Source organism: Pagrus pagrus, assembly GCF_965226575.1.
Source record: "Pagrus pagrus genome assembly, chromosome: 17".
NCBI lineage: Eukaryota > Metazoa > Chordata > Actinopteri > Spariformes > Sparidae > Pagrus > Pagrus pagrus.
The window spans coordinates 25710629-25731852 of NC_140201.1; the positions used below are offsets into that span (position 1 = coordinate 25710629).

The 21224-nt window shown below is 40.3% G+C and overlaps 1 protein-coding gene across 1 annotated transcript in view; it reads left to right on the forward strand.

Annotated features, from left to right (window-relative positions):
* Positions 1-21224, forward strand: part of gatad2b (GATA zinc finger domain containing 2B) — a 58767-nt gene that overhangs the window by 901 nt on the left and 36642 nt on the right. The window lies entirely within an intron of this gene.

The window sequence follows — 21224 nt, forward strand, 5'->3', positions numbered from 1 at the left end:
GACGTTAGAGACCAAACGGGAATCAATATTTAATGTGTGCTGCCTATTATTCTGCAGTATACACGAGCACATTTCGTGTCTGTTGACCAGAATTGGTCCGTGCTGCTGCACTGCCACTCAACATTTACATGACTCACATGCAGATGGATCCACAAATAACTGCGATCACTGTCTTTGTGATTGTACTGTGTAGGCTCTTACTAGATTTGAATATGTACAGTCTGTACAGCCTTTGGGATGAGAGCGGTTAAATGAGGTAAAGATAGAGGGTGTATCAAAATTCATAAAGTCAGATCTTATCTTCCTATCATCCATCACTAAAGGTTACAAGACAGGTCTTTTTAAGTTCAATCTAAGATATATTGTAGCAGTTACAGCAGCTGTGGAGAAGGAAAGCCTGGCCCATTAAAACCTGAGATTTTTGCAACAGGAAAGTTGTCTGTTGAAATGATAACTTGACAGACAGCATGGAGGTGGCTGTCATAGCTTCGTCACTTCTTGTCATGAAACCTGCACCCCTTTTACTTTCCTCAACAGTGTCTCACTTTCAACCAGCTGTTTGTCTCAAGTCTCCTCGTGCTACACTTGACAAATTTTCATCTGAGCGTGGAAATAAAGTAGCTCCACAGCCTTTGGTTCTGAGATAAAAGTTGGCAGACCTTGATACACTCAGCCCTCCACTCACATAGTGATAGTGGGTCTGTATGAATGAATGGTCCCTGCTGTTGAAGAGTGTGAATGAACTGTAGTATTCTCAATGATGGAGTCCTTCCTCTTCCTATTTCCAGCTCTGAGTCCCCTGGCAGCCCCAGTAGCATACAGATGAAGACTACCATACTGTTATGACAGATTAGTACAGTATCTATATAGCATTACAGTGTATGTCTTGATCAATATGCAATCAGTGCAATTAGGGTTTGATGTTTTTAGGGAATTATTTAGCAGGTCTTTATTGAAATAATTCATACCATGATTAACTTTGTTCATATGTATAAGATCATTGCCATTGCTTGTGAAGGAATGTCAAGCAGTTTGTGCTCCTTTTAAATTTCTATGTTGTCGACTGGGACGCCCATGTTGTCTCTTGGAGGGCCAAAACTGAAACTTAATGGTCGCCAAGAGCAAACACCTGCTGTCTTGTATCATATTGTTGAGATGCAACATGGTACTGGGATCTCAAGTTCCCTTAATTGAATGACTTCCTGCACAAAGTGTCACTGCACAGATAGTGAAATTTAAAAAATAATTACCCTACATACTTAAAAAGCATTTTTATCTCACAAAAAATAAAATGGCATTAACATTTTTATAAAATTAATTGCTCTCTTTTTTTCCGCTATAAAAATCTGGTGGGCCAAATTTAACCCAATTGGGGGCTAACTTTGGCCTGCAGGCCACACTTTGGGCAGTCCTGGTGTTAAGTTAAATACAAAAAAGAAAATACCGATGCCAATAAATGTAAGTAATGAGCAATTCTGCTGTTAACAATCCGTTAAACCTCACGTTTTAAGCTTATTTAACCAAATTTTTCAGTTTGGTTGGGTATTTTAGCATAGCTCAGGGCTGCCGAAGTGGGGACTGGAGGGCCTTAAGGTTCAGTTTGGCCCGCCAGATGTTCCTCGCTAAAAAAAGGGGAAAAATCAATTCTTCAACACAATGTTTATGCTGCTTTGTTTGTCCATGAGGTGACATGCTCTTTAGCTATGAAGGATACCAAATTATTAATTATTTTTCATAATCTGAGCATGGCAGGTGATGTGATCCTTATAACATTTTGTATCTTAAAGGGTAACTCCACCAATTTTTACACACTGGCGTGTGTTTACAGGTCTTGGGGAGTACTACTATAGAAAAAGAAGTATAAAGCCTTTTCGTGGCTCCAGAGGAAGCTGCATGTAATCTGATAAATCGCCCCCTGTGATGTCACTCAGTTGCTTGTTGCATTGTGGGTATCAGTGGAATAAAAGAGACAATATCTCTGTTCTGCTGTATCAATTTGATCATTTGTTTTTAAACTGTCCATAATGAGTCCAACAGTGTTATAAGAGTATAATGCAGATCAGTGGACTGCTTTGCAAAACCTGGTGCCTACATTACCCACAATGCTACATAGCCACTGAGTGACATCACTAGAGGCAGTTTATCAGATTACATGCAACTTCCCCTGGAGCCACAAAAAGCTTTATACTACTTTTATCACATATGCAATAGAACTCCCTAAGACATGTAAATACACTTTAATGTGTGACATTGGTTAACCTTTAATGATGCGATGTAATAAAATACAATACAAGAGATGCCTGCTCTCGATCTTGGCCCAACATTAACCTTCAGTTTTGGCCCTCCAAGGAAAAAGTTTAGGCACCCCTGGTATCACTGAACCAATCATTTTTGAGGCCAATGCCGATGTTGAAAATAGAGAATGGTTGCCTGACCAGAACCCGTTGGGATCCAACCCTAACACAATCTCAGTGCTTCAGCTCACAGAAATTGTGTCAGGTTCAAATCGGGTTCAGATGTATGAAACACAATGTCTGTAGAGTTCAAGTCGGGCTTGGTTACTGATCTCTTGGCGTGTCAGGTTTGGACGAAAAAATCTGCTCAAATTGAAAATTGGGATACTGATAAATTGGCTGATATTCATTTGTACAATACAAAAACTAACACAAATAACCATTTTCGTTTGGGATCATTAAATTTGGTTATGAGAGAATTTTGAGCAACATATGGGCTCAAAAGCAGATTTTACAGTTGAAACATACACTGTTTAGTGGTGCAACTATAATATACTCGACACAGTGTTCCCAAATAACCTCAAAAATACTGTTGGCATTATATACTGTAAAACGTGTGCTCAGTGAAATCAGCTGGAAAGAAAAGCTCTGACTGTTGGATTTGTAAGGACTTAAAGTACCTGAAAACTCTTTCTAACATTGAATATTAATGACTAAATCCACAACAATGGCAGTTAAAGTTCAGAGAAAAAAAACACCCATCAGTATTTATTTATACAGGCTAAATTAGGACTGCGTAGGTTTGCTTTGATCAGATTTGATTGACAGCAGCCTGGCAAGCAAACTAGCCCACAACTGTTATCACATGTTGTGTAATACCCATTTCAAAACACTGATTGGTAGACTGAATCACATAAACACCACCTTTAAAATATATATTTTTATATTTTTAATGGCGGAGTGTTGAGGATGAGTTCAGGAGTCTCACCACCTGATGAATGAAGCTGCTCTGTAGTCTGGTGGTCTGGCAGCAGATACTTCTGTATCTGTTGTCAGATGGCAGCAGGGTGAACAGACTGTGACTGGGTGGGTGTTGTCTTTTAGTATCTTTGGGCTCTGTGCAGACATCTCACTTCACTGATATCACTGATGCTCTGTAGATGGTACCAGTGATGTTCTGGTGATTTTAATCACCTGCTGCAGAGCCTTCCTGTCCTGGACCGTGATGAACCATGCCAGTTTTTATTGCTCCTCTGTTAAAGTTTACTAGAATGCAGTACGTCTCACTGACACATTTATCATTTTCTTGTTAAGCCTGCCCAATTTGATGAACCCAAGATACTCAGTTACATTGGTGGCTATGGTGTTTCTTTTCTTCTGGCTGTGAGTAGTGTGTTTCTTTCAAGAGCGCCGTTTTTAGTTGTGTTTTCCTAGCTTCCTAGCTAGCCGGCTAACCTTGTTTATAGTCTGAGGCTGAACTCTGAGGGGGACACATTAACTCAAATCCCCTCCCCCCTCCACACCAGCAACAATGTCATCGTCCGTCATGGTGTTTCACTATGGACATCGTCATATGCCAATCTGGTAGACACTGCCCAACCCCAGCACATACAACTGGCCTCAGACTCACCTCTCAACCAGATAGAGAACCCTTTTTCACACACAAAAAAGAAGTATAATGTGTTGAAGGATGGACCGTGTCGGGTTGATGGTTCCACAGTTATCTGTGCAGCCAGCAAATCATGGGGATGCTCCCATCCTCCCCCGATAATGCTACATTTTAAACTACAAATTTGTGTTGATTTGGGCTGGTGGAGAGCTAGTTGGCTATTAGCAGCCAGTGGACAGCAGAGTCCTGCAGTGTGTTTGGCTAACCCCTTTTCCGCTGGTCAAAAATCCCACTTAAACCCGCTAAGATTGGGCTTTTGTGTGCAATGGGAATGTGTAAACTCTGCATTTACATCCGAGTCAATTGACTCTGCAGTAGACCCGGATTTCTATCCCCTCGACTCGTCTCGGCTTTGATCAAAACGTAAGACCTGGGTGAACAAGCTAAATTCCGCTGTATGAAGTGATGAAGCCTTATCAACATACAGTGGTGCCACTTAAATAAGGAAGAAATCTGGGGTGCGGTCTATTAATGGCGTTTTATTACTGGACACAGTGTTGGAGGTGGAGCCCCGTTCATTCCTATGAAAGCTGCTCAGTGGTGTCTCAAAGCCAAAAAGCTTTGAAAGCTATGAAAATACCTGGATTGCTTCTGAATGGGGATAAAATCTTCTAGTCTTTCCAAAAGTTATTGGACTGAATGGCTCAAATTATGGTAGTGAAATTAGTCCTTTCGCTCAAAATAATTTATCCGCCGTTTTAAAGACACTTCTTTCACAGTGGGTCTATTGTTGTTTTCTCTTCTGTTACAACTGTTTCCGGAGCATTCGTGACGTCAGTGACGTACAACGTAATGCTTTAGATAAAAAATCACAAACGGGCTGCTTTGCCTGCGGGATATAGGAATGGGGTCAATACGTGAATTTTAGTGTGTGTTCTTTAGTGTGACTTAACAGCTTATGAGGCTAAACACTGCGCATCTTAAGTTTTGTTCAGAGGAACATGAAGCATTAAACAGTAATAAATGTTTGAAGGTAAAAGTACTTTTAATTCTAATACTTTTAACTAACATCTATAGTAAGTAGTATGATAATGAAAAGGTAAAGAAACGACATTTTGATTTTGAGAGAGTTAAACAGCTTTTTGGGACTTTTGCCAGTGAAGACAGTTCTGTTTTAATTTTGTTATTTTGTTGTTGTTGTTCACTTCTATTTATGGTTTCCATGTAGAGTTACTTCCCTTATTTTCTGATGTTTACATTGCTTTATATTGTATTTTCATGTTCTTAAAAGTGTATGATTCACATTGCCTCTTGAACCGTAGAACATTTACATTCTGAGATACTCTATCTTTAGTCAGTGACATAATTTCACAGCATCAGGAGTCCTTACATTATTGCACTCAGTCACTTGCACTGATCACATTTAACCTCAGTGACAGTTCCTTATGCAGGTTGATAAAGGAAGTGACCTGTTCAAGTCAGGTTGGAGCCATTTTCATGTGCATACTGGCCCAAAAGGTTCTTTCTGTGAGGATTTGACATGTACTCCCTGTCTGTGTGGGTCTGCCCCAGGTGTTCTGGTGTTCCCAAACGAGAAGGAGAAGTAAACTGGAAATTTCTTTTGAGTAGATAGTAGGTGTAACTGTAGTTGTCTGTCTAGAGCCCCATTTGAACCAAACGGGTGCTAAGGAGCCACTGGTGTCACAAGATTAATCAACTTAATCAAAGCATAATTGAAATCACAAAAGAGTGTGCAGTGAGTGTAGTGATGACGTATTTTTGTAGGCTTACCGTGAAGTTAGCATTGCCCTGGATGGGATTGGATTTTGGATTATTGCTGAAAATAATCTCTAAACACAAGTTTACGATACTTTCAGGTTTTGTTCATCAAGATAATAGATAATCTTGACCGATGAACACCACTTTGTGATGTATGAAGCGTAAATTAAATCTGTAGCAGTAAAAAGCTAATGTTAGGATATAACCAGATGACATCATGGTCACATGACTTAAACGTCACCACCACTAAGCATTTTACTACACAATTACTATACATGTCTTCTATTAACTGATCAATGTACAAGTTGTAAAGTCAAAACGTTTGCTCCAGATTTTGGGCCAGGCTTGGCTGAAACAATTAGGCTGGTCGCACCATCATAGGTGTCCCTTACTTGGGTGGCATGTTGAAGCTTGAAGCTTGATGTTCTCTCAAACTGTAGTAAGTAGGGTTGGGTGATGTCTGCTGAATTGGCATATGACAATGTCTACAGTGACACATCATGATGGACGTTGACATCGTTGTTCATGAATTTGAGGCAGCGTGTCCCCTCAGTGTTGTCGTAAGGCAGCAGTTGTGTATTAGCTCACCACTGTAGCTGCTGATGTTGCTCTGACATGACTCTCCGGCTGTCTCACCCTGCAGAGGAAACTATCTCCCGTTAACACCAACATACATCCCTGTGTCAGGTTTAAAAGCGTCCACCTCTCCGCACCACATGTCCTAAACTTAGCTTTGTTCAGTCTCGTATGCATAAAACAACGTTGGCCGACTAGCCAAGTAAGCTAAACTAAAAAAAGTGTGTATTAAAATGGCACGACTGAGAGAAACAGCGGCCCGCGGGAAAAGAAATGCTGCTGCCACAAATTTAACAGAGTGTCTTGGGTTCGCCTAACTGAGCTGGTTTAATAAGAAAATAATAAACGGGACATGGAGACGTAATGTTAGTGCACTGAGCAGCAACACACTTCTTTTCATTTCCTCTCCCCACATATCACAAACAACAACAACTCTTGGGTTAGGGTTCGGTTTCTTTGCTGTTCCACCCTGCTGTAAGTAAAACTTAGGTGCCACAAAATACCTTAATCTTTACACAGACTGAATGTTACTTATTATGGAGGTCATAGTTAGTAATGGTGTTTACTCCATTTACAGGAAGCTACCAGATGCATTGCACTACTCTGTTGCGTTGAAGTTCTGTTAATTAAGTATTACTTCCAACCCTTCCTCGTTTCTTCTCCCAGCAGACATTGTGACTTGTCATAGATAGAAATGCACAGGTGTTACTAGTAACATTAATGATGGCTTCACTCTTTAGCTTCTCCATACGTTCACCAGCTAGTCTCTAACTGTGTCTGTCTGCCGTTTGCTGCTAAGCAGGAAGTGTACCGCGTAGAGCCCCATGGTACACAACCAGCATTATCCCTAAAATGTGCTTATCAAATACTTCTGAGAAGGATATGTAATGGAGGCAGGATATATATTATTTAACTTTACTGTCTAAAATGACATCAATGCGCTGCAGCAGTAAACTTCACTGGACGTTTATTTATAATACTTTACTCCAAACATTTTTCTGCATTATGTTATGTAAAATATGTACATATCAATTAAGCCAATAGTGATATATCTCCAATGTATTATAGGCCAATACCAGCAAATAATATCGGTCAACCGACACAGAAGTTGGGCTCTAGTACAATGTGCAGTTTTTACAGCTTGTATCTTATTTTCAGCTGGAAATAGAATGTGTGGGCAGTACAACCAGAACAACTAGCTACAAGAGGCTAACTCGCTTATAAAGTTTGGTGGTAATTCTCTGTTGGTTTATCACATTCACACTGTAAGTCATTTGATCCATTGCTCAATTGAAGCTTTAAAGGAACAGTTTACCAAAAAAGTAAAATTCACTCATCATCTCCTCCCCCCATGCTGATGGAAACTCAGGTGAAGTTTCATAGTCCACAAAACATTTCTGGAGCTTCACAGCAAAACAGTGTTGCAGCATTCTCCTAAACAACTGAAGTAGCTGGAGACTTGTTTTAAAAGGTAAATAAAATGGGTCCATACAGCTCGTCCGACATAATCCAGCCCCCGGAAGCCCTGAGATATCGAATTGATTTGAAAAGACATTATTTACACCTTTTTTAGGTCATTGTAGCAGCTAAGCTAAAAGTATTAGCAGTGTTTCCCATTAATTAATGAGACTCTGGCGGCCCCCCATAGTTTAAGTTGCTGCACCATAGTCTCATATTGACCCAAAAATGTTTTTCACTTGTCATAATGGTCTCTCAGTCTCAGTCAAGGTTTAGTTACAGGTCAGGACTAATGGGCTACAAGATTAAAAGCAATATATTGATATTGACTATTGACTATAGCTCATAGACTTGTGCTAAAATTGTATAACCAGAGCTGTGCAGTAGAGTATATCGTGAGGACTGGACTAATCACCAGGCAGCAGAGCCAAAGTTGCCTGTTATATCTGATTATTCTCTACATTTGACGTTTTCCACAATTTCTTATTCATGGTCATGTTATTTATGAGATAGCCTCATAATTGTTCTCTCAAAGTGCATCAGATTGATACATTTAACCTTAAAATGTGCAAAAAAAAATTCTGGGGGAACATGCCTCCGAACCCACTAGTGCGAGGTCAACCCCCCATAGTCTCACAAAGTCCTGTGGGAAACACTGGTATTATCGTGCACCCTGTCTGAAGACGATTCACAAGCTCGACCACATGTTGAGGGTGTAAATAACATCTTTTCAGCTCAGTTTGGGATCTCCGGGCTTCTGGAGACTTGGATTACAGCAGACGAACTGTGTGGAGCCATTTGATGGGGGTTTTTTTGATTGTTTTTTACCTTTTAAAACAAGTCTCCAGCTACTTCAGTTGTTTAGGACAATGCTGCAATGCTGTTTTGCTGTGAAGCTCCAGAAATGTTTTGTGGACTATGAAACTTCACCTGACTTTCCAACAGCGTGTGGGGAGGAGATAATGACTGGGTTTACATTTGTGGGTGAACTGTTCCTTTAAGAATTCTCCAGAAATCATGGCCGTATTAAACAATCAACATTATTGTCTCTCACCATGTGTATTTTGATGCAAACCAAATAGCAATAGAAATAAGAATTATAATCATTTCATAGTTTTCTTATGAATCCTAAACGTCTTATTTTTCATCCTTATGCACGCGATTAATGTGTGATTACGGTGGAATGCATGGAATTCCATAATAATACTAAAAAACATGGTGTTGGAGTCATGTTTTGATATGTAACCAATCTGAAGAGCTGCTTTGTCTCAGTAAAGTTGGATTCTCTTGTAAAGAGCTCAGAAGAGTGTGTAAGCACTTTGTGTTTGAGAAGAGAGAAATTTGCATAATCAACTCTTAATTAGAAAAAAATCACATATGAGTGGGTGTGGGTAGTACATGTAACCTGGCACTAATTGATTTATGTGATTTTAATGAATGTGTGTAAAGCAATAAAGCAGGGAGTGGTGGTGTGCTAACTAGTAAATGAAGGGGTAGTGGGTAAATAACTGTGTTATTTGTCCCTGAGTTTGGAGGAATGGCCCAGCAGTCACTGGTAGTGCAGCTGTGACTAATCCAGAGGGTGAATAAGCAGTGTGCTGATCATTGCTGCATTGCTGTGCTGCATTTAGCCAGGTGCTGCACAAGGTCACCCCAGTCAACTTGTCTCAATGCAATCGTCCTAATGCTCACTGTATACTGAAGGGCACAGCTAGGAGAGGGGACTTGGGATGAAGTGTGGGGTTCCCAGTGGAATCTTTACAGATTACATCCTGAGAAAACATGAATGATCACTGTATGAAAAGTGTTCTGCACATTTTGACCAGTATTGTAATACTGTGATTGGTTAATGAAAAAGCATCTGTTGCAAACAAACATTGTAAAGTGGTGGGTCATCTTCATCAAGTCAGACAGGAAGCTCTAAGAGCCTGAAAGATTGTTCTTTAGAAAGGGTGCATAAGCCACACATGCAATACATAATACACCAAAATATACAGTCGTGGGTTGATCTGCATTTCTAATGCAAAAGCACTTTATATTACCCCTACCCAAACCTAGCATGTGTGTGTTGTTTTAGTAGTTCAGTGTGGCTTTGAAACAGAGTATGAATGTATTAAGAACCACCCGAAATAAATAAGCCTGTCAATGGGACTGCACATATTCATAGTTTGTGCCCTTGGATTAATAACGTCTGCACACCAGTGAGTTCATTCATGCTGTCAAGTTAATGAATTTATGCTCACTAATTAGTCAGTGCACTCAACTATCAGCAGGAACTCAAGTCAGATATTGTGAGAGGGTGGTTCTGATCAGTTAACCAGCAGCTGTTTATTGGTACTGAGGGTGTTTACACACACTGAGATCCCTCCTTTGTAGTCACATTATTTGGTCATCACATTTCTTACATTTATCAAGTTGCTAACTTTTGCAGCAGTTAGAAGTTGTAAATGTCAAATGGTGAGGACGATATATTTTTTTAAAGTTATGAAATGCTGTTGGTTGTGTGTCAGCATCTTCAACGTCTCTCCATTCTTCACAAAAAATGTGAGTGAGCACAACCTTACCACAGAGAAATGCTCTTCACGGAGCTAGCTAGATAACTTTGGTGGTCTCTCTGTTCTGGTTTCTTGAGTATTTTGGGGTGTACATTGCTTTACAGTGATGTAGAGGAGTCCAACCCACGCTGTAACCCATATGCTGCCCCCTAATGTTTTATGTTAAAGTTCCTTTTGAAGATGATTTATATTTTTATATTGCCCAATACTATGCTGATATTCCATCAGTTTCTACAATTTAGTCCATTTAACCAGGTTGAGTAAAGCACACAGAGTAAAAATAGTTTCAGTAAACTTAAATATGGGAGTTTAAGCTTTAAGCATCTTTGTTTAATTGATGTGATGCGTCTTGTGTTACTAAGAAATATTTCTGATGTAATTCTCCAGCTGCTCCAGGTCTTTGAGCTGGGTTGTCGATTTTATAAAATTGGTATTGAAAAAAGTATTGTTTAGTAACCAGTATCAACGTCAAGGTATCAATATCGTATCGAACATGAATTGAACTTGAATGATAGGAATACACAAAATACACAAAAATAAATACAACTAAAACTAAATCTAATTATTTAAGTAAAAGTAAAAAATATGCTACCTTAAAACTACTCCCAAGTACAATTTACTGAATAAAGTTACACAAAAGGGTTGGGCGATGTGGCATATGACAACGTCTACAGTGAAACATCATGATGGACGACGCAGCGTTGTTCATGAATTTGAGGCAGCGTGTCCCCTCAGTGTTGTCGTTAGGCAGCAGTTGTGTATTAGCTCACCACTGTAGCTGCTGATGTTTCCCACAGTTGCTCTGACATGACTCTCCGGCTGTCTCACCCTGCAGAGGAAACTATCTCCCGTTAACACCAACATACATCCCTGTGTCAGGTTTAAAAGCGCCCTCGTCTCCGCAACGCATGTCCGAAACCTAGCTTTGTTCAGCCTCGTTTGCATAAAACAACGTTGGCCGAATAGCCAAGGAAGCTAAGCTAAAAAACTATATAAACAGGACATGGAGACATAATGTTAGTGCACTGAGCAGCAACACACTTCTTTTCATTTCCTCGCCCACGTTTCACAAACAACAACTCTTGCCCTACAGCAACTCTGACGGGACACGCCTCTTAATTGTGCTCTCTGGTGGGGAGCCTTTTAAATCACGATGTTACGATGGTCAGGGATTAGTAGTCCATGGCTGTCAGCCATCGTCGGCTGTCAGATGGCATCATCCATCGGCCCAGCCCTATGACCCAAAGTACATACTGGAGTCAGTTAGTCATTACTACCCACCTAGGCCCACGTTGTTCCATCCAGTTCATTGTTTAATTAAATTTTTCTTTCAGAAATCTGCTGAGATGTGGTGTTGTACCTAAAAATCGCATCTGTGCCATTTGCTTCATATGTTTAAAAAAACAGCAACAGCTCCCAACAATCATGCATTAGCCCCTATAATACCCAGAATGCAGTGTGATGTGAGGGTGAATTTGAGCCCTTTTCTGGCTGTGTGTAATTCTGTGGTGTTGACTGTCAGGGATTAGTCTAGCTAATATCACTGTACTGATGAGTGCTGTGTGTTAACGTGTTGTGTGTGATCCTCTAATTGTACTTGATTGTCTTTGGCACATTTGTGTCTCTGCTCTGTATCGATGGCTGACTGCCACATTCAGCCCCATTTTAAGATGTCTGTGCTACCTCTGTGTGCCTCGCTCTGACTAAATGTCTCATGTTCCCGCTGCTTTTTTTCTTTCTTCTTTTTCTCTCGTTTGGCTGGTGAAACAGCGTTTGCCCCACCCTGTGGTCTGAAGTTCTGCACTCAGTCTTTTCTTGTCAAAGTGCCAGCTCTTAAAGGAAGAGATTTTCCTCTTTCTGCTCTGAAAACACCGGGGCTACTGCTCCTCCTTCTCCTCCTCCTCCTCCTCCTCACCTCCCACCCTGGCTCTTTCTCTCTCTCTGACTGTCTTACTGTGTGACGTCTTGACCACTAACGGCTACATATTAAGAGATAATTCCATACCCTGAGGTTACAAACCGGCTCAGACTGGCTCAATGCGTTTTGACTGTGCTCCGTTCCCTGGGTGAAAATAAATAATTTTTTTTTTTTTTAAAAAGAGAAGAAAAAAAACAGAGAGAAAATTACATCCGTGCCTTTTTTTAAAGGAACACGAGGCTAATTTGCAGCAGGAGTGCCACAGCACCAAGAAACATGTACCTCTGTTGTCTGACAATAAGGAATAATTAGTGACATATTTCTGTAAATAGTCTCTCTGGTTTTACCTCAGGGAACACAGTAGCGCCATTTACACTTTTATTAGGTAGTTTTTCTATCACTGGCCTTTCATAAAGGGATCACTTAAAATACATCTCACTTTAACACAAAGGATTTCAGTATCTCAGCTCTATGATCAACCGATCGTGTGTTTTTTATGATTTTATTCTACTAAATCATTCATTGATTCTACAAGTTACTAAACTATATATATCAGTCTGCTTGTGTCCTCCTTCACTGCATTATTGTGAATGTAATTCTGCTCACAATGGCCACATGTTACACTGAACAAGTATGCAATCCTGGAAAAAACGGTCCATGCATAAAAGCTGTCTTTCAGGGTTGCTGTGACGAATCTTCCCACAAACTGATAAGCTCATGAAAACACCTGGTACATCGGGCTTTATACAACATAAGACGCTCACTATCTGTAGAGCACTGTATTTATTTACTGCTAATGCAAACCACACATTTACAACTGCCACAGCTTCACATTCTAAGCATTTAACTGGTTGAATAGTTATTATGAAGTAGGCTATGTGTTTCATGAGTTTAGCACTTACCACTATTGTTCATCAAAAATGCGTCTACTGAAGAGGCTGCACACCTCCAACTTATCAGTGAGGTAACCAACTCCTTTTCCCAAATTAATGTTATCAGGTTCCCTGTTAGCATTGGGTTTAAATCCAAAATATTGCCAAATAGGCGCTTTTGCTTTTCGCTCTGACAGCAAATCTTCTGCCATTATCTTGTCTGTCAGCTCTGCTTACTCCCATCATGACTCTGCTAAAATGTGCTGCAACTATGCTGCTGGCGCTGCTGCTGCACGGAGCAGATGAATTTGTAACTGTGGCGTCCGTCATCTGACTAAATAGTGATTAAAACAGAAGAACGATGGTGGGGGCAGCTAATGTAATTGGTGTATGCCCAAACACTGACTGTCTTGCCTCTGGTGCGGCTCTGTTACCACCTCCACTGGCGGATCAGAGGCGGAATGAAACTGTCCCCCCATTCCGCCTCTAACTGTCACACAGGCGGTGGGGCGCAATATCAGCGCAAGATTCACACAAGATCATGGCTCAAACCATTGCCACCAACTACACATCAATGGCATGAGAGGGGAATGAAAGTGTATGCAATGGAAAAGATAACAACGAAACTTCATGTAAAGATGGACATATTTCTAATCGGATGGGCTCCTGTTATTGCTCAATTCAGATTACCACTGATAAAGATTGCGACATAACGTTATTGCGATATATAGAGTTTATGTAACCCTGTCCAGAGTTACACTTTATTTAGAAGTTACTAATTCTTTATTTATTGATGTTATTACTTTTAGTACTTTAGCACACCTCCAACTTATCAGTGAGGTAACCAACTCCTTTTCCCAAATTAATGTTATCAGGTTCCCTGTTAGCATTGGGTTTAAATCCAAAATATTGCCAAATAGGCGCTTTTGCTTTTCGCTCTGACAGCAAATCTTCTGCCATTATCTTGTCTGTCAGCTCTGCTTACTCCCATCATGACTCTGCTAAAATGTGCTGCAACTATGCTGCTGGCGCTGCTGCTGCACGGAGCAGATGAATTTGTAACTGTGGCGTCCGTCATCTGACTAAATAGTGATTAAAACAGAAGAACGATGGTGGGGGCAGCTAATGTAATTGGTGTATGCCCAAACACTGACTACCGATGCAAGCCCACTGTTTCTGCAGTTGAAAGATGTTTTTGAAACTGGTGCTACATGACCAGAGACAACAGAGAAAATGATTTTCACTTGTCAGCTGTTTTGAAACAGAAAACAGTAAGGCGGAAGTAAAATATTGTTATTACAGTTTAAATTGTGGTTGTTTAATAAATGAAACTCCAGACCTGTGTTGGTGGTCTGCACCATCAATCTGATGTTTTGTCTGATCGTGTAGCAGTTTTTATCCGTTCCTTGTTTATTGTGTGGTTATGTCGTTTCCGTTTGTGGATTGTGTTCTTATGAATGTGTCTTGTTCTCAGGTTTCAATGAGACTACCTGATTTAATACAGATGAAATAAAAAAAATTGTATTAAACAAGATACGTATATAACTAGCATAATCACAGCTTTGTTTCACACCAGACAGTCAGTCAGAAGAAGGGAACAATAAGCCCTCTTCAGTAAGATATTACATTAGTGGTTTTGACATTACTCTGTTAACCGTCTGAATATTATTTGATACAATAACCTAGATTGATTAATGTACGTAGCCAAAGAAACAGACTATGTCGGTCTTTTAAAAGAAGATGCATGCACTGGGATTGTGCAATACATTAATATTATATTGTTATTGTGATGAGTCAATATATGGTCTTAGATTTAAGCATAAGTGTTGTCTTTTACTGGTTTTAAAGGCTCATTACAGTAAGGTGACGTCATTTTCTGAACATACCAGACTGTTCTACTTGTTTTAATACTTGTCTTTACCCGCTTAGTTATTATATCCACATTACTGATGATTATTGATCCGAAATCTCATTATTTTATTATTTTGGTATTTGGTGAATAATATCATAGATTTGATGCCCAGTCCTTACATTTATGAAGTGTTTTTTGAGGAGATGCGTTTATTGTGTATTGCAATGGCCTAATAATATTTCAGTATTTTTTAAGGCTATATCTCTATCCATTTTCAATTTTTTCAAAGGTAAAATGGTGAATGCAGAGAACAGCCAAGAGTTAAAAGTTTGGCAAACTCACAGAATGAATGTTATATTAGTTACAGCTGACTAAACCTGCCAACCACGGTTATAGGTGTAGAAATTGACTGTCGCTGGCTGTACTTTGATGTTTTCTAGAGCGTTTCTACTTCATTGCTAATGGTGCAATTTAAGAGCAGCTTTCGCTTTTCATGTAAAAATTGTTAATGGTTTAGCCGTGGCAGTCATTTTTTGCATGTTGTCGACCCACACTGATGGAAATTAAAGGGGCAAGATTAAATATTACCTTGGGTGTACTGGTGTGCCCTCCCAAAAGCTTCCCATAGCTTCCAAAAGACACTTTCTTCATACTGACAGTGACATGAGATGAAGGGAACCCTTGGGTTTGGTGGTAGGGAGTCACCTCCACTGTCTTGCAGGCAGTATGGCACATGAATGGTTCAGGTGCAGCAATTATTCCATCATACCTTCAAGATGTTGGCAGTTTTTGATAGTGATATTTATCATTCTGCTATGCAGCCACTTCCATTATGGTACTTCAGACCTCTGTGGAAGTTCATTGTCCCCAGAGGAGGTCTCCTGATGTTTTGATGACCCAAACAACATCCTCAGGACAAACTGCCCAGTTTGTGGTTTGCTATAAAAGGTGTCCCCATTGGATGACACACATTACACACAAGTTGCATCATCCAAATGGCAGTCTGCATTGAAAATTGGAACCTCTTTATCTGGAGGATGTCTGTCCATTTCCATCAATATATGACCTCTGTCATACTCTCAATGATCAAAAAATGGGAATATTGCTACGAGTGTTCTGAGCACTGATGTGCTGTTGTGATTGCAACAAATATATCGTTTTTATATTATGGATATATTTATTTATATTGTTTATTATTGTTTATTATTATTACTGTATTGAGGTATTTATCAATTCATGTGACCCCTAATAGCTATTTAATCTTTAGGGATGGAACAGTATGTTTTTTTTCAGGGCTAATACTGATACTAATTAACAGTAATCGAGGAGCCCGATAACTGATATTTGGAACTGATTTGTGGTAAAAATTAATATCATTGTCTTGCCTCTGGTGCGGCTCTGTTACCACCTCCACTGGCGGATCAGAGGCGGAATGAAACTGTCCCCCCATTCCGCCTCTAACTGTCACACAGGCGGTGGGGCGCAATATCAGCGCAAGATTCACACAAGATCATGGCTCAAACCATTGCCACCAACTACACATCAATGGCATGAGAGGGGAATGAAAGTGTATGCAATGGAAAAGATAACAACGAAACTTCATGTAAAGATGGACATATTTCTAATCGGATGGGCTCCTGTTATTGCTCAATTCAGATTACCACTGATAAAGATTGCGACATAACGTTATTGCGATATATAGAGTTTATGTAACCCTGTCCAGAGTTACACTTTATTTAGAAGTTACTAATTCTTTATTTATTGATGTTATTACTTTTATTTATATTTGTTTTAACTCCACTCTTCCCTCTCTGTGTGGATGTAAAACATGCCAAGACTAACTTAGTAAAGTGGGTCTGCCAAGTTGTAAATAGTTTTGCTGTTTAGTTTGGATTTTCTTTTAATGTCTTTAACAACAAAAGCAGATATGTACATTTGAAGTGTACATAAGCTTCAATAAAAACTCTGTTCGAAAAAAAGGAAAGGCAATGTGAATGGAGCTAGTGAAAAAGTGCTGCATCAGAGCCAAAGTATTGTATTTTTAAATTAATTAATTTCATCAGCAATTGTACACAAAAAACACTGATACCAATAATGTGAAAAATTCTGAGTATCAGCCTCGTTAATTAGTCCAGGCTCATAATCAGTCTACCCCTATGGATGAAGGCATACCCCTGGCAGTGTCGGTGGGTGGCGAGCTGGCTCAGGATCATGTCTTTGTCACTGCAGCCCTTCTGATTGGCGCGGGTGCCTGCGTAGTGGAGGTTGAGCTGTTGAGCTGTGAGCATGCTACGCCCTCCACTAAGGTTGTGGTTTGGTAGCAATTCATTGAATCTGAATCCAAAATGAATGTATCTGCATATCAAATCCAAATACTTTCTTATCCCTTATCAAATCTATTGAGGTTGACTTCAGATCTGTAATCACATTTTGTTGGCTGAGAGGCAGAAACAGTTTTTAATGGCAGCCTAATTAATGTTGACAACCCGTAGCTGTAACCTGAAAATGAGAGTAGCAGAATATTTGACATGTTGATTAAATGCGTATAATGAATTTGAAATAACGTGTGTAGTCTGCTGGCTTTTACTCCTTGCTTTTCATCAGCTACTTGATTCAAATAGTAGAGGTCCTGATTCAGAGATATTGAGTTATAACTAAAAGTGATGTTCACTTCTGACTGAAGGCGAAAAGCTGCTACATGAATGTTTCTACACTGCTACTCTTTGTTAATGAGAGAGAGACTCAGAGAGAGATTCAGATGTGGCGTAGTGTATCTGTGCACTTTACCACCTTCAGTGTCTGAACTCAGTCACACAGCAATGCGCCCAAATAAGTTCTCCATATTCACACACTCAAATTTTTACTCTTACATAGAGGGAAATTTTCGCACTGTAGAGCATGGCTGTCATTAAGGAAAGGAGTGCTCTAACAGCAGTAGACTGAGGTGGATACAACAGAGTTCAATAAAGGATCTGATTTTGATTGGCCTCAGATAAGGCAGTTGTGTTTTTGCCCTGTCTGTTAGCTGATTGGTTGGTTTGTCAGCAGGTTTACACAAAAACTACTGAAAGGATGAAACTTGGATGGAGGATGGGTCTCAGCCCATTAAACTTTGGTGTGAATCCTGAAAAAAGGGACAGATCCAGGAATGTTATCTCACTTTCTTTAACATTTCCAAATGTAATTTCTCAGGGAATAATAATTTTTGATGAAAAAAATCAGGTGTATTTATGTGTCTTATATCAATGAGTGAGAACACTGCAGATCCAAATAAAAATCTGGATTTGGTGGATTTAAATAGGTTTTATTTATTATTGGATTAGGCATGATTGAATTAAAGGGGACTGTTTGCAGAGGTATGCGCTCTACTGAGTGCCATTCTAGTTTTAGCTGATAACAATCCTTTATGCCAGCATCAACTCTGAAACTGATCCTTCAGGATATCACTGATTTAATTATATTTTATTTAAATACAGTTTTTAGTCTATACATTGAAAAAATAATAATAACAAATGCCATAATTAGCTCTCAGAGTTTGAAGTCATTTCTAATTAAGCTCGTTGAGTCTGACCAACAGTCCTCAAACAATGAGAAGCATCCTCACACTGTAACCGGTCAGTGTGTATCTTGTCCCAAAGCGATGACCCAATGATCACAGTGATCATCATATAAGCTTTTGTGGCTGGTTGATGAGCAGCAGGAGACGTGGATGAAGACCTCTGCTGTGTGGAGTGTGTTGGTATGAGATGAATACTCAACACTGTTTCTTTCTCTCACTTCTTTTACTATGCTCTTTGTCTCCAACTGCACATTCACCCCTCCTCCTCCTCCTCCTCCCCTTTGCCCCCTACCACTGCCCCCATCCCCTCCCATCAGTACCCTCCACCCTCACACGCACATGCACACCCCCACCCCTCAGGCGACAGCAGAACAGGAATTGATTAGTGGCACGGCTTAAAAATAGACGACTGGTTGTCATAGCAACGCCCACAATGAGCTGTTGTCTAGTTTAATAAAGAGCAGCGTTGTGTCTGAGCGCGAGGTGGAAGGTGTGTGTGTTGCCGTACGTGCTGTTTATTCACAGTCAGCAGGTGAAAGTGTGTGTTATTATCACACTGCGGTCCTGCTGGATGTGACTTCTGTACCGAGCCGACGCACCAATCAATTCAACCGACAACAAAACACTACCAGCATCCTTCGCTCAGCTCCCATTGGCTCTGGATCTGCATCCCACAACCATCAACTCCTGAGCCGCTCCACACAACCAATTACAACTCTGTTGCTATGGGCTCTATTCTGATTGGCCTCATTAGTGTCAAAAACTGGCCATATGCAAATTTTGGTCATATTCCCAGCAGCCCTGTCATCAACATCCTTTACAGCCAGGCAGCCACTGGTTGTGTGTGTGTGTGTGTTTTGTTGAGATGTTGTTCCAGTGTGTCAGCTGAAGCAGCGAGCTGAGCCGCTGCCTCCTGTTGGCACACAGAGAGAGGTTTGTTGTTCTGGACATCTCTCCATCTTTTCCAGCACTGGCTCAAGCAGCCAGATGGTAGCTGCCTCTGGTAGTTTCCTGAGACTGTTGGTATGATTAGACACAAGGAGTTTCCTGCACACACACAGCAGCCTCTGTCAGACTGGCAGAGCAGCACTGCTGTGGACAGGACACGAGCTGGTGGCGACTTTATTCCTGCTGTTCTCAGTCACAAAGTTGCAGCAGCATCAATGAAACAGAGGTGGAGGTGTCCATGTGCTCTGGTGAGTCGTGTGTTGTGCCGCTGTCAGTCTGCTGTCTCCAGCTGCCTGGATATCAACACATAACCAATGATGCTGAGGCTGATTATTTTTAATAACCACGTGGGTCTGAGTGACAAGGGGCTGCTTAAACTGGCTTTTGGTTTCAATAGTGTTTGGACCAGTTGTAGCTGGGAATAATCTTTACTTTGGTTCATGGGGCTGTCTTCCTTCTCCACCTGCTGTCTGCTGAGCCAGCTGTTCTGTCTGGGTCACCTTCTCACCTCCATTATTGCTCCGCCAGTCGCACTGGTTTGTATTTTCTTGCTAGTTTCCTGCACAGAACACTGTGTACCACACTCAATGCTCCCAGCCAAAGTTCTGGCCACATTCATAGCCCTCCTCATGTGTGTCTACTCAACCTGGTTCTACACACGTCGGTCCTCTTGATATGAGACAGCGGCCACAGGTCATTCTCTGAGTGTCGGAGTCTAGTCTGTCATGTAATTTACTCTTCATCGATTCACCAGAAAAATACATGGAATTGTATCCAACAATTACCAAATACAAGTTTCAGTTTCAGCTCTCATCATGTTCACACACCCTCAAACTCTCTCACCTGCCCATACATGCCCACTTTCTATTTCTCTCTCTCCTTCAGTCTCTCCTTTTTCTTTTCTTATTGGGGAGTTAGGAAATATTGAATTGTTCTTTCATCACATACATGAAATTCAAACTGTTCCCAAACAACTGATTGAAAGGTCGCAAACAGGTCCTCAGCCTTAGTGTGACTGACTCGCACACCTTGCTTGTTGTGCTAACCTCAGTTCATTGTGGTAACGGCCTATGACCACAAGTTTGTGGGCAGAAGTCACGCCAAATCTCACAAGTTGGTTTTTACATTACGCACATCAATCCACATACGTGTAGTCTGCGGGTGGCTGCATGCAGTGCACTGTGACCCCCATACTGTGAGTGTTGGGCCGTTACAGTCCCAGTGTGTGCGTGTCCACCAGGTCCGTGACTGCAGCGTCTCCCATGCGTTCTTTTCCCCTGCTCTCTTTACCTAGACTGAAAACGAAATGCATTGGATTTACTCAATTCGATAGCAGACATTGGTTGCACATAGATCATTTGCTTTGGCAGAAACTCACAAAATTGTGTGAAAGCAACACAAACTATTTGTTCAATCAACACTAGTAATTAGTGTTGATAAAAAGTGATTGAAATGTGTTTTGATTAAGTAAATTAAACTCTTTGACCATTTTACTCCGACACAATTTCATCACTTTATTCCAACACAATTCAATCCCTTTTATTGCAACAATATTTGTTCACTTAATAATATTTGGTATTTAAATATTCTGATGTCAATTAAATGTTCATAGTTGTGATAGTTAAATTACAATTAATTGATTCTGTTTATCACAGTATTTACTCTAAATATTTATTTGAGTTTAAATACAAGAAAATACATTAAATTCATTTAAAACAATTAAAATGTAATCAATCATTTCTTGTTGCCTAATACGTCTCCATTTGATTTTTCTTGATCAACATTAAACACTTTTTCCCATTGAAAATTATGTAACAGTTACAGCCTTTACTCCAGAAACAGCAAATATTCGCAACATTAAATG